We start from the raw sequence: 11881 nt of genomic DNA, 5'->3' as shown, positions 1-11881 counted from the left end.
TTGCCACACCAGCTGTTGGGTAAAATAAAAGGCTGTAATTCATGAAGGACAAAAACCACTGATTTCCAGGTTTTTGTATTTCCAATAAGCTCTGTTGCTTATTTGTACCTAATATACTTATAAATAAAACACAACCAAGGTACGATTTAGCTAGAGATAATTGATTCCTAGGTGTGAACTGATTCCTACTCCTGCTTGTCAAAAACTTCTACCCACCTTGAGCCATATGGCAAGGCAGTGAGGGAGTTCAGTGTAGCCTGAAGAGCAGGGAAGAGAGAGAAGAAAGGCTTTGCTGAGCAATACAGCTCCCTTTCCCTCAAGAGGGCAGTGTTAGTCAAAAATTTTCTTTTTTTGGTGTTGTTTTTTGGTTTATTTTGTGTTTTTTGCTAATCTTTCTGCCCTAGCTCCTGTTTAAAGTTTATTTATTTATTTTCTGCACGTACAACGTAAAGCATGTGGCGTGTTTGCCTTGTGCTGCTTGGGCTGACCACACTTGTTTGAAACGTGTGGAGTTGCTAACAATGATCTATAAGCAAGTTTTTAAAATTAATAGTAGCTGAGGCGGGAAATGGGTTGATTGTGACACCTTTTTCCCAGCATAAGGGGTGGAAGGAAACCTCTTTATCAGTCCTCTTTTGCCTTTACTCCAGAGCGTGGCGGGAAAGATCCTCAGAGCTCTGTCTCGAAAGTCAAATTTCCTTTAGGTTTTGGGCGAGAGGAGGTGAGCCAGGTTTGTATCTTCACCTCCTGAGGCAGTGGGACGAGCTGGAAGAGGAGCTGGCGTGCTGGCCACTTGGTGGGGATGTTGGCACGGAGAGTGGCCCTGGATTCACGTTCTGTCCCCGCCACCGCTCTGCTGAGGAAGCCAAAGGAAAACCTGCTGAATCTTCAGCTTCAGGATAACAGCTTTTCAGCTTGACACTCGTTTATTCTAGGACTAGCCTGGACTAGGTAAGCTACAAGTTAAAACTTGCTGACAGGTGTTTCCTTCTAAGGTTATGACCCTTGATGCTGCCAAAGTAGGGGCTACTCTGGAGGAAGGAGATGGAGCCTGCACTTGGGACTCTATTCCCTGTTCTTTGTGCAGGGGAGTTAGGAGGGAGCATGAAAGGCTCAAGTGTGTGTAAATCATGAGGCTGTGAGGTGCAGAGTAAAGGAATCTGGCAGAAAAATGCTCCTGTGCGTTAAGGTCTCCTGTATCGAGGGCACGTTTTGGAAAGATTCTCTTGATGCTTCCATCAGGCTCGTTAAAGGCAATCCTTTATTATGATACTGTAAAACAAATGGCTGGAGATACCTGCGAATAAGACCAAAGAAAACTTGGAGCTGAACATCCAGATTCTTGTTGCCTGTGAAATTCCTTTATCCGAAGCTAATGAAGGAAGGCTGTTTCTTGGGATGCTGTAAATGGGGAAACTGTGTGACAAGATAAAGTTGCAGTTGCAGGAGTTCCCATGTGTTTTTTCACTGAAAAGTTTTATTACCATGAGGCTTTTGTCCGTTTTTCCCCAGGAAGGAAAGACAGCAAGGTGCTCAGGAGCTGACTTTCTGATGGGTAGCACATTAAACAGTCCTTACTGCAAAGGGAGAGTCTGGAGGCTGGGACAGTGATATTGAGAACGGCAATCACTGAAAAATGTACTTGTAAAGAGAAATGGGCATTACAGGGGAAAAAAAATCACTGTTTTTGCAAGCTGCAAGTCCAACGGAGGAGGACTGGGAGAGGCCGGTGTTTGTAGAAAATGAACAAACAAAAGGAGGGAAAACCCAGGTTATGTTGGGGTTTCCATAGCAACACAATACTTTTCCTGGAAAACTCAGATGATGCGATCCAATCTATCTGCTATTTAACTCTTGCATGCAAAGCCCTCTTTCTTGACTGACCTGTCTCCTCCACAGCACAGTCCCTGCTGTGGGTGTGCTGCCACTACACCACGGTGGTCTCTGTGGGAAATAATACTCCTGAGACAAGGCTGCTCCTCTTCTGTTCTAAAGCACACAGAAAAGGAAGAGCTTGAGGCAGAGGCAGCTTTTGTGTGTAGGAAAGACTTAGCAGGTGTGTTGATCCTGGGCAGCCTCTGCCTGAGATCTGTGGAGGACTTTCAGTGACTGTTTGGAGAGTTCATCAAAGCAGCCTGACTTTAAATTTGTGCCTGACTTAAATTTGTACCTGGGGTTCTGCCTGTTGAAAAGCCCCAGCTGTGGGGAATGGGAACCCTTGGTGACAGGGGTGGTTTCTTGTGGGGGAAGGCGAAAGGCTGGCAGCTTTTCCCTGACAAAAAGGACAACTGAGTGAGTGGGCAGCACCAAATGTTCATGAGATGGCTATCGGTCTTAAATATGTAGGAAGGAGTGTCTGTTTTGGGGAGAGAAATGGAAGAGTGGATGTGAGACCCCATCCTGGTACAGCAGCCAGGAGATGGATTCTGTTCCCTGCCTTCTGAGCAGGCTTTGCAAGAGGGGCTGCCCTTGGAAGGGGGAAATGGGATGGAAGAGACAATTTTGTCAGTTTCTGGGGTCCCCTGGATGGTCAGTGCTTACAAAGAGAGGGTGGCAAGAGAAGGCAGGGGTCCCAAAGGATGCTGAGTTCCAATCAGGGAATGGTTTGGGTTGGAAGGGACCTAAAAGCTTATGTGGTTCCAACTCCCCTGCCATGGGTGTTCCACTACCCCAGGCTGCTCCAAGCCATATCCAACCTGGCCCTGGACTCTTCCAGGGATGGGGCAGCCGCAGCTTTGTGGGCAGCCTGTGCCAGGGCCTCCCCACCCTCACAGGGAAGAGTTTCTTCTGTCTGATGTGTTTGTTACAGCCTTGTACAGGCAGTGGCCAACACCTGCAATATTCAGCAAAAGCAATACTCTGTTTAATTGGTGGGTTTTATGTTTTTGGGGTTTTTTTTTCCTCTCTGACTGTTGTTCTGTTCTTAACCTGCTAATACTTATAGAGCCCTGAAGATTTGTGAGTAGAAAACAGCCATCATTACAATATTTAAAAGACAACCAGTTCAGAGGGGTTCAAAGACCAGTAATCCAGGTATGTGCCAATAAATGGGAAGCAGTGCTTTAATATCTCTTCACGAACCGTCCCCTCTCTTTAAACATTTATTATATTTCCTCCTATTTCTCCTGACAGCCACCTGTTCAACTTGTGACCTGTTTGTAAAAACCTGCACACCAGCTATCAGAGGGATACACACACTTACAAACTTCTGTTCTGTGGGCATTGAGTAAATTATTTCTTTAAGATCATATGGCAGATCTATAATTAATTAAACCCTCCATGATATTAGCGCAAAATAATTTAGCCTTTCTAAAAAGGTAAATGTAATTTGCCGATCTGGTATTTGGAAGAATGCTTTCCCCAAAATCAATTCCTTTAGTTTCCAGAGAATAGAAATGAGAAGCAATCTCATTTTAATTATATCTCTTTATTGCTAACAAAGGAATGATTTATGCAATTAAATTAACTGGCTAGAAAATTATTCTCAGCTGGGCTGTCCTAATTCTTTGCTTTCTGAATTGCAGGCTCTTACACTTCTCTATGTAGATTAATTTTTCTGATATGCAAACAATGCTCCTTGTGTTCATTTTTACCATTTTTTATTCACAGCTCCCCTTTTCTTAGTGTCAATGACATGAGTAATATTTGTGCACTGCTGGGCTCTGATTCAGGCCTTTTTTATGTAGAGAGATTGGGAAAAAAATCTTTTCTTTTGAATCTCATTATTGCAGAGCAAGGTTTTGAAGTTTTCTTATCTATTGCTGAGAAACAGCAGCGGGAACATGGAGGGACTGCAAAGATGTCAAAGGATGCAAACTTTTGAAGGAAAACGTATCAGCGCTGAGGAGACAGGTGAATTTGCAGTTGGTGTTAAGAAAGCATTTTTTTTTAATGTATTCCTCTTAAACCTCCGTCTCTTTGCAGCCAGGCAAAAAGCTGAAATACAAAGTGGGGGTGAAAAAGAGACAGATTTATGTTGTACACAGACTCAATAAGGAACAAATTTTGGATTTTTTTTTTTCCTGCCTGGGATTACCTTGCAGTGGCTAGCCAGAATGTGAGCTAAAAGATATTTGGGCTGAGGGGAAAATTACCATGTAACAACACATTGTGACCATGTGCCAACACAGCCTGACATCTTCTGAATGGGGCATTGGTGTAATGTGCTGCTCTAAACCAGCAGTGAACATATTGCAGAGCACGTGTTGGCTCTGTCTGAGCTGTCCTGCCCTGTATCAGTGGAGATGTGTCAGCTGGTCAGGGTTTGCTGTGCTGGCACTCTGTGCTGCTGTCAGATGGCTTTAAACCGAGAGAAAGTAGCTTTAGATTGGATGTTAGGAAGAAATTCTTCCCCGTGAGGGTGGGCAGGCCCTGGCACAGGGTGCCCAGAGGAGCTGTGGCTGCTCCTGGATCCTGGCAGCGTGCAAGGACAGGCTGGACATGGCTTGGAGCAGCCTGGGATGGTGGAAGGTGTCCTTGCCATGGATGATCCTTCAGGTCCCTTCTAACACAAACCAGGCTGTGGTTCTATGAAATAAAGTTAAAAATCAGAGTTTTTGCCTGGGTTGGAATGTGGTGGTTGGGGTGTGGAAAGGTCTGCACCACTGGGATTCTGAAGGGTTTTGAAATGCCAGATAGGAAGGATCAAATTATCATTTGGGTGGGAGAAGGAAGCATTTTGAGCCTCTCTCCTTGGACTGGAATCATCCAAAGGGATTATTTCCTCTGGGCTGGATGGCTTCCTCTGGGAGAGGGAAGAGGCAGTCGGTGCAATGCCTCTATTGACTGCGGTTGTTATCCTTGAGGACACCACTGTAAAATCAGCATAAACTGAATTTGCTTTGCAAGTGGGATCACACTTATTTATCGGAAGAACGTTTCTCAAAGAACAGTTGCCCTTGGCTTACTGTCAAAGAGTGATTTTAAATTTTTTTTTTAATTAAAAAAAAAAATAAAAAATCCCCTAGTTCTGCAAATTCCCTGCACTGAGTTCAGTTCTCCTGCATGAATACCGTGGCTCATAGAGGAAATAATCCCTCGCAATGCCTCAGGAAGATGCTGTGAGGTGTGAGTTTACCAGCAGTCTGCAGAGAAGGCTTTGAGTTCAATATTATCTATACAGCAGGAATGGCTAGAAATCAATAAGATGAAATTCATGACAAATGCTACCTTTAGGGAGGAAACATCTGATTAAAAAACTGAGAAACAGCTGCCTAGGCAAGCAGTACTGCAGGGAAGGGTTTGGCTTCAGAGTGAATCACAGATAAGTGAGTCAGTGATGCGCCTTTAAACAGAAATCTTGTTCCTGGAAGCATTAACAGGAGTGTCAGGAGCAAGTTGTGGGGTCGGGGGAGAGATATGACGGCTCTGTGCTGCTTGGTGAAGGCTGGCAGAATGCATCCAGCCTTGCAGCCTGCATTTCAAAAGCCAAGAATGGGGAAAGAACTGGGAAATCATGATCTGGGGGATAAGTAATGACAAGCCTTACAGAGGGAGAAAATTAAACTTCACTTGCAGCAGGAGAGAATTAAGCTGATACCAGGAAAACCTTAACCACAGCCTTCAATTCTCACTTATCAGCCTGCCTGGAAAAGACCTGGAACCCTCTGGATGCGCCCTTTGACTCCCCAACTCCTCCACCTGCTTTTACTTTTAACTCCTGCTCCCTGCTACCTTTTTCATTCTGCTTTGGCAGCAGATTCCAGTGGGGGCTGGCTGAGAGCTGTTTCTGGTGACGGCTAGGGGAAAGGTTTGATTTCTCAGTGCCAGAAATCCTCCAATTCTTTTGGAACAAACCGTGTGTGTGAGGAGCAGCGTAAGCAAAAAGATGTACTGGTGGTGGAAGGGAATGAAAGATGAGGAAGGAAAAGAAACTAAAATAAGAAAAAACCCTAGCAACAAACCACAACTGGGGAAAAAAAAAAACCAAAAAAAACCCCAAACCAAACAAAAACAAACAAAACCCCCGACCAACCAAAAACCACTCCCAACAAACAAACAAAAATATCCTAATGAAACCAGAAAATGTCTCCCTTCATAGAGGTGATGATGAGGTGAGGCTTCCTTGCCATCTGGGATCAATTCCCTTCCAAAGGGCTCACTGGGACCTCTAGGACAGTTTAAATGGTGGGCAGTGTAGATTGGCACGGACAGTTTCAAGGATCTGCTCTGTTACAGTCTGAACTCTGGACTCCTGTTCTGTTCCTTAACAAAGGAAATAAGAATGAGTTCCCTCCACGTCCTCTAATAGAAAAAATCACCTCTCCATGGACCATTTCCCAAATGTGCCAGGATTTAATTTCACAGCGAGTGCTATCCCGATGAAAAGCTGTCTTTGGTAATGTGGGAATCTCTCCTCTGCAGAGCAGATCGCTATTACAGGTGCCTGCTCTCCCTGGGAGAAGATCCCTGTGCCTTGCTTGCTGATTTATCCAGTCAAGGCAGCTGCCTGGGAATGCCCTTCCTCTCTGGGATAAGATTTAGTGCCTTGTGAAGCTCCTGTAGATGTGTTCTCTGCAGGTGCTTTTCTTTGGGAGGAGATGCTTCTGAGACAGCAGTAAAACAAAAGTGGGTAGAATTTGAGAGCCTTGTGCATTTGCCCAGTTTTCTTAAAGTAGGAGAAAATCACTAGAAAGCCCCATTTTGCTGTTGATTCGTTCTTTTCTCTTTGTTGTTTTGTTTTGCCCAGAGTGTTGTTTTTAAAATCTGATATCTTCTGCTCTTATTCCTGCTGAGGTTCTCACAAAGCAGGACCCAGTGAAATGGAGTTTGGAATTGCAATATTTCAGTGAAGCCAATTTTAATTTTTTTCTTTTGTTTCATTGTCTAACATAAAAAAAAATTAATGAACATTTTGCTACGAGCTAAGCAAATAGTTAATATTTCATTTTGAATAGCATACTTCTGTTTATATTGGATTCTGGATATCAGAGTGCTGAAATCAGAGGTTAATCTGGTTCACCGCACTGAAAGAGATGCAAGTGCTGGAAAGCTTTCTCTTGACCTTGTATCTTCATTTCTCCTGACTTTTCATTTCTAGTCTTTCCCATTTCTCAGTAAATTACTGAGAGATAGCTCCTAGCTGTGTCTTCCAAGCAGTAGAAGAAATGAAGCAGTGTAAAATAGAGACAATACAGACTGAGCAGCGCTGCGTGCAATTAGGCTGTATAGCTGTGCACGCCGGGCTTTCTGTCTCATTGCATTGCAGAGAGAAAAGCTGGGGAACAAACCTGTTTCCCTGGCCTTTTAGAACCTGTTTTGTTATTCTTATCGAGATCTAGTTGGGAGCTGGGTGATCTCCTGAAAAGTCCGACCTGAACTGCGTTGCTTCTGTGAAGATCAGTGTGGCCACTGTGCTCAAATTGGCAAGAGCTGTTCTCTGTGAGGATCTGCACTCAGAGACAAAAGCCAAACATCCCAGTGAAGGGATTTGACTGTCCCCAGGCTCCCATCAGCATCCTCCAGGACACAGCTTGTCCCTCTGTCCCGGTGTTGCCTCCCTGCTGGGATGCTCTGTCCCACACGCTGGTCCCAGTGTCCATCCCTTAAGGATGTACCATCATCTCCTGGGCTTTGTTCTGCTGCTCACCAGGCCCAAACCGCCTTCTGCCCACCTTATTTCCCATTTCTGCCCACCCTGAATCTCCTTCTTCCCTCTTTTCACCCAAATGAACCCTTCCTACAGAAATCTCGGTGTCTAGAGCTGTCTTGGCAAAAGATTTGGCCACTCTAAAGGGCTTCAACAAAATGTCAAATATGCAAATAATAATAATTATTATTGTTGGTAATAACATGAGTAGCCTGGGATTTCTTGATTTTTTTTTTTTTTAGATTCCTCTGTCCTTTGCAGATGCCACTTTAATGCAAATCAAACTTTGCAGATTGTGTTACCTATTGAAAAATAGTTTCAATTAGAAATTCAATTACACTGTCTTGGGGGGGATGGAACTGACAGTTTCTTTGAATTTTGCACGTTATAGAGGGCTCCAAAGTGCCATAAATCTGCTAATTGATTTCTGTACCTGTAATGTTTGATTAGGTGTATTTTATTGTCTTCTTGGTTTTAATTAACCCCAGGCTTGTCAAAACGCTTCCATTGACAAAGGATATATGATGAACTGAGATAAACTCTATTAACAGAGGCTGACTTTTGTCAGTAATTGCTATCATGCCTGAGAGTTATTAGAAATGATCACACACAAAGAAACTGTACTTTTGGTAACAACTTTTATGGGCTGTTATAAATCTGTTGATTGCCCCCTCCACGCAGGAGATAAGCAACTGCGAATGACAAGGGGTCCAAAGGAAAATCAATCGTTTTCTGGACGTCTTATAAATATGAAGAGTGACAAAACGGGAAGAGTTATGAAGTTCAGAGTTATGAAGCACTTTTTCTAAGTGCTGCAAATGGAATGGGTGCTAAGGCACCCACAGCTGTCCCCATCAGAGAGCAGGAGGGCTCTGGGGACGAGAGCTCGACCACCTCTGGTTGTGGTGAAGCAGAACATCCTTACCTTGGCTGGGGAGCTCTGAAAGGCTGAGGTGGTGCTGAGATTTTTGCTTCTGGGCCTTTGGCTGGAGTTCAAGGCTGCCTTGGAGGGCAGGCACCCCACAGGGCCACATCCCTTGTGTTTGGGGACAGGGACAAAAGTGACGGGGTGGAGATGGGCAGCTTTTGCCCAAGAAGAAATCCGTGTATTTACTGATGCTGTGTGCTCTTTGTGCTAGAAACGCTTGACCTAGGAGTAGCTGGCAAACCATTTCTTGGACAAAACAGGAGAGAAGGGTTAATATCCCTATTTTTACTGACATAACCCCCTGTAAGGACTTTGCTTATGCAGGATCTTTAGATTGAAATGTATCTAAAAACACACAGAAATCTGGGCATAAATATTTTTGGGTGAACTGCAGCTTCATCTGTTGGAGCTCTCTGCCTTTGGGTTCTGGAGCTCTGTGTGAGTGGGGTGTGGATGCAGGTGCAGTCCTGAGAACACAAATGGGATTATACTGAGCAGGAGTAAAGCCACAAAAAGCTGTAAAAAAGGGACTTTGTGCAAATTACTTGTTAAAGATAATGTGAATGCTCCCTACAAACACCAATGCATTAATTTATAATTAAGGTGACATTTATAAATGTTTTGGGTTTTTAAAAAATATATTTTATGTGGGGTGACGTTCATTTATAGTTAAGGTGGTGTTTATAAATGTTTGGGATATTTCAAAATATGTATATCTATATGTCAGGTGAGCACACAAAGTCCTCAGGAGCTACAGAGATCTGTTCTCTGTTTTCTGCCAACTTCTGTCCAAGCTTTGGATACTCTTGGCTGGGCAATTTAAAGTTGCTTAATAGCTCTTCTGTCTTGCTCAAAACAGTTATTTTTAGCTTGATTTTTTTTTTTTTTTTTTTTTTAAATCTGCAGCTGAGAGGGTATTTTAAACTGACCTTCATTTTCTTTGCTGCTTTTTATAAGAATTATCCCAATGACTTGCAGTAATGTGAGTGGGCACAGAGAAAGGGGGAGCAGAGTGGAGCTTTTCCATGTAGAGGACACTGCAGTCCTAAAAGCCGCTTTACCTAGGAGCATTAGGATATTCAGCTTGTTATTAATATTTTGGGGAGGTTGTAATATACCTCTGGATCTTGCAAGGTGCTAGATTCTCACTTTTCTGTCTTAGTTTAGCCCAAGATATTTTTCCAGTGCTTGGGGCTTTCTGGAGAGGAGTAGAAGGAGCTGCTGTGTGTGGGTTTGTTGGGGTGGGGAGGCACAGCTGGAAGTGCTGCCATGGGCACGAGCATCCTTCAGTTCCCAGGGAGAGGGATCCGTTTGTTCTGCTGATCCTCAGAGGGTCTGGAAACCAAATTCTGCTTGAATCCCAGCTCCTGTGGATCACTGCCATGCAGGACACACAGGGCAGGTGGTCTTTCATTGATCTGAAAGAGTGAGAAGTGTCTGATTTCTGCAGCCTGACACAGGATCTGTAGTGCCAGACCCCTGGAATGGCATAAGTGGGATTTTCTGTGGGATCCTCCGCTGCTGTGCATGGGGAACTCTCACAGCTGTGAGTTATGATCTGGCTTGATGTTTTGTGAAGAATTAGGAAAGTCCTGGACATCCCAGATCTGGAGATGAGGGAGTGTGAGTTGAGCCCAGCAGGGGAGGGAGAGCTGAGAGCGAAGGATGCTCTGTTTTCAGGAGCTGAGGCAGATCTTTTAGCCTTGGTGCACTGGGAACGGTTCTGTGGGCTGGAGAGCTCAAGCTGACCTGTTGTATGCGGTATCCCGGTGCCGTGTCATGGAATTTCAGCTGTCCCACCCACCCCATTAATGCCCCCAGCCCCTAAGGGGCAGTTTGGAAGCTGAACCTTCCTTTTGGTTTGCCTTGGTTACACGGCTCTGTTCCAGAGATTCCATGCAGGTCTCGTGTGTGCGAGAGAGTGCACATATATCTATATTCCCTCTTGGGGCATGCTGAAAACAATCCATTTAGAAACCAGGTGTCCTTGTCTCTCTTGGCATCTGGTTAAATATCAGCCAAGTAGGAAAAGGTAAATCCTAGGATGCTTTAACAACTGCCGGGGCCATGGGGCCCTGGGCTCCATCTGATGGGATTTGAAGGTCACGGTGGCTGCCCACGTGTGAAAGATGTGTCCTTATTCCCCGTAGATAAAACAGACCGAAGGGATGTGTCTGAAGGTGTCCCCGAAGCCGGCGGATCGGAGGCGGCCGCGCTTCAGGCTGCCGAGAGCAGAGGTCGCTGTTGAACTGGAAATGGAGCCCCTGCCCCTCTCCGGGGCCACCTTCCCTCTCCTTTGTGCCCAGCCCTGGGACACCTCAGGCTGCTGGATGAAAATCCCCAGCCCCTTGTAGGAGCCCCCATAAAATCCCACAGGTCTGAACTTGCTGCAAGTTGCCCAGGCGAATTCATGTCTTACTGCCAGCATTCCTTACTGCTTGGAAGCGCCTTGGATTTTAACTTCTCTCTGGAGAAAAAGCAAATTAGACCTTCCAGCAGAGACCGTGGATGCTTGTGCCTTTCTTCAGGGGGATGATCAGAAACCTTTGGCAAGATGGGACATCTGTGGCAGCGACAACCTGGGGAGTAAGCAGGCTGTGCTTCACATCACTCCACTAATTCAGTATTCAGAGCAGCCTGAGATCCAGCAGTTTGTTCTCAATTGGTTTATTATAGTCAATACTTATTATTTATAGATATGAAAGAGACAAGATCTGAGCCTTTTGATGTTGTAAATCGATACAGATCCGTTCACGCCCCGAAACTGCAGGGCCACAAATCCTCAGTTAAAACTTCAGCCTTTTGCCTAGTCCTGTAAACTGAATGTGGATACCTTTGTCTCGGCAGAAACAGAACTGCCATTAATCCCAAACTCCTGAAGGCACTATTTGGCAGGCAAGGTTGGTGTGGTGTGGTGATTTTGGGAAATGTGGACAGCTGGGACAGTCTCACGGAGAATTATCTGTATTTGTGTGGACCAATTTAGTCCCCCTTTCCTTGGGAGCAGAACTCTGCGTTCAAAGCAGTGGGAGTGCAGGAAACACCGTGGTGTCTAAATAACTTGTAATGTTACTGCAGAGAAGGTCTGAGTTAATGATCCAGTTGATTTACAAGTCAACTGCATGACAATAGAAATTAATATTCGCTGATGAGTCAAACTGAGAGACTCTGAATTATTTTTTTTTTTCCTCTCTAATGGTTCCGTGTCAGATCTGTGTGGGAGTTCACACACCTGTGCATGGATCAGAGGGTGTCTGGGGATAACGGAGCATTTGATGAACTTTTGGACTCTCCTGAAAAATACAGTGTAAGAAATCTTGTGTGAAACTCTCTGAGTGCTGTGCTGTTCTGAAAATGTCTTCTAG

This window comes from Hirundo rustica, chromosome 9 (genome assembly GCF_015227805.2).
Source record: "Hirundo rustica isolate bHirRus1 chromosome 9, bHirRus1.pri.v3, whole genome shotgun sequence".
In the NCBI taxonomy this organism is placed as follows: Eukaryota; Metazoa; Chordata; class Aves; order Passeriformes; family Hirundinidae; genus Hirundo; species Hirundo rustica.
Note: the sequence above shows the minus strand (reverse complement) of the source record.